This window comes from Henckelia pumila, chromosome 2, assembly GCF_033568475.1.
Source record: "Henckelia pumila isolate YLH828 chromosome 2, ASM3356847v2, whole genome shotgun sequence".
Classification (NCBI taxonomy): Eukaryota; Viridiplantae; Streptophyta; class Magnoliopsida; order Lamiales; family Gesneriaceae; genus Henckelia; species Henckelia pumila.
In genome coordinates, this window is record NC_133121.1 from 177,227,090 (window position 1) to 177,230,396 (window position 3,307).

Sequence of the window (3,307 nt, forward strand, 5' to 3'; positions counted from 1 at the left end):
AATTACTCTTTTACAGCACAAAACATCTCCTTTTATAGGCGTGGAGAAACACATACATAATTAAAAATAAAAGAAAAGAGGGGGACCACCCGACACTACATAATGGAAACAGCTCATTTTACATCTGAGTGGATGCATTTAACATGTGGTGTGGTCCACGATTTCATTTGTTTTTACATTGTGTCACTCTCTGAATCACTGGTGCATTCGGACCATTTCTTTATTGGTTTGTCTTCTTTGACAGCTGGTTTGTCCTCTTTGACATCTGCTTCTTCTGTCTGAATGGGTTGGCAATGTCCACATTTGTGAGTGGATATCATTGTTCTTAGTTTTTGACATAACATTTGTTGGGTTTCTCGGGTCATGTCAACTCTTGCTTCATATATTGGAGCTTCGAATTGAGCTAACATGGCTTGTTTTTTCTTTTGGATTGTCTCCTTGTGTCCAGTGGTTAATAAAATTTTACTGGTTGCAAAATTTATTTTAACCTTTGAGTTTCCATCAATCTTTCCTGTCTTTGAGATCATATCAATCAATGTCTTTATTCTTATCTCAGGAAGTGTTGAGATATCCATTACTGGTTTCTCTTCATTTGATCCTTCGAATAAGAACTTGTCTTTTTGTTTTCGACATTGAATATATACCATTGGTTGATAGAATTTGTTATCATCCCAATCTGGAAGGGTTGAGTGAATACTCAATGTTAATACTGGATCGTCCTTAAAGACTGCTTTCTTGAACTGGATGATACTATTTCTCAACTGATATGGAAATAGTTCTATTTATTGATTGTTGGGACTGACTTCCAATCCACTTAATAATCCATTTGAAAAGAATCTTGCGACTTCATGCGCTGGAGCACCTTGCAATGTTCTTGCTCTTGATATGCTCTGTGTGTCACAAGTTTGTAGCCAAGATTCTGCAGATGGTTTGGCTATTCTCAAATAGTTTAGTGTTTCAAAGAATTCAGTCTTGAGTTTTTCTGAAAAATTGGTTTTTGTGGTCGCAGATTGACCATCTTTCTTTCTTTCTTTTCAAGGGCACTTTTAAACGTCCTTTCTTTTTTTTTATTTTTCTCGGTGCTGGCTGTGTCCACCGGTTCTTTTTTCTTTTCTTTTTCTTTGTCAGTGTTGGCTGTGACCACTGACTGTTTCTCTTTTATCTCCATTATTTTGTCAAATGGAGTTGCCATTTTGATTGGCGTTCTTGGTGAGGATGATGATGATGAAGTTATCATCTTTTCTTCTGTCCTTTGAATTTTTCTACTCAAATTCCTTTCTTTTAGTTAAAGAATTTGAATTTCTTCCTGCAATTCAATCAATTGTTCTTTTAATTGACTTAGTTGCTCCATCTTGATTATACTCTGCACAAGAAAACATATTTATATATATAATGGTTAGTAAAATAACTCTTTTCGTGAGTAATTCGGATAGTTTTATTATGCGTATCATTGCATTTATAAATTCTTTTGCAAGAATTGAATCAATCTTAAATTGATTATTTTACTCAAAGAGTAATTTATGTTTCTGAATATAAATCTCATTTCATCAATTTATATTTCCCATGCTTTCTGAGGCATGTTCGGATGACTGAAAGTCATAAAATAATTCATGTTTCTGAATATAAATCTCATTTCATCAATTTATATTCCCCATGCTTTCCGAGGCATGTTCGGATGACTCACAATCATTTTCTGGATCACTTAGGATCTTCTTTATTATTCCGTTACTACGGATAGTATAGTTTGGATGAAGTTCTCTGGTTAATGCGTCGGGTAATGAATTATCCGTTCCTTTGACATGTTGGATCTCGAACTGATAATGGTTCAATTCCAATTGCCATCTAATTAGCCTTGCCGCATTTCTCCCTGCATTTCTTGATATTTTTCTTGTTTTGAAATATGTTAAATTCATATTATCTATTCTTACTAAAAACGGTTTAGAAATAAGATAAATTTCATAAGTTCTAATTGTGAATATTAAAGCTAATAATTCTTTTTCATTCGAATGATAATTTAATTGTGCACCTTGAAAAGTTCCTGATGTATAGTTGCATAATTCTTCATTATTTCTAGTAGCTGTTTTAGTAAGTTCTTCTAAATTTTTTTCTCCAGTATAAGCTTTTAAACATGCTCCCCAGTATTCATTTGAAGCGTCTGTTTCAATTATTATTATATCTTTATTCGAAGAAAAATATAATTCAGGAAGATTACTAATTATTTTCTTTTCAATAGTGTCTATGTAATTAGTATCTTCTTTCGACCATTTCCACTTATAGTCCTGTTTAAGTTTTACCTGAAGAGGTTTTCTGATTTCTGCAAGTTTCTTAATGTAATTTCCAGAATAAGTTAATAATCCTAAAAATCTTCTTAATTGATCTTTATCCTTGATTTCACTAGGAAAATCATGAATTTTCTTAAGTATATGCGGTTGTAAACAATCTTTTTCATCTTCTATTTGTAATCCTAAATAATTTATTTTTGTTTTGAATAATTGTGCTTTCTTTTCAGAAAGTATAATTCCATCTTTATGACAAATATCTAAAACTGTCATGAGATCTTTATAATGTTGATCTAGTGTTTTTGAATAAATTAATATGTCATCTATATAAACGCAACAAAAATCTATACATGATTTAAAAGATTCATCCATATATTTTTTAAAGATACCTGGTGCTTGTTTAAGTCCGAAAGGTAATACAGTCCATTGATACTGTCCTTTTGGACAACTGAATGCTGTAAGTAATTGTGTTTGTGGTTCTAGTTGAATTTGCCAGAATCCTGATTTACAATCTAAACTGGAAAAATATTTCATTTCTCCTATATAAGATAGTAAATCATTCTTATTTGGGATATAATATACATCCATAATTGTTGCTTTATTCATCTTTCGATAATCAATTACCATTCTTTTCTTATCAGTATCTTTCTTACTGACATAAAAGGCTGGTGAAGAGTGTGGACTTTTACTAGGGATGATTATCTTAAGTTTTAATAATTCTTGAACTTCTTTTTCAAATATTTTTGCATCATCCATGTTACATCTTCTTGGTGCTTCACGGATTGTGATATTAGGGTCTTTGAGTTTTATTGAAGCAATGAATTGTTTTCTTTTCTTAATTTTGTCATGAGGATTTTCAGAACATATATCATGAAATTTTCTCATGATTTCTTTTTCAGGATTAATCGTTAAAATATTTTCTATTTTTAGTTCTATTGGATTTGTATTTTGTTTATGAAAATTCTTTGTAAATCCTTCATTTCCTACGCGAAATGTTGTTCGTATTTTGGGAATGTAAATCATTGATG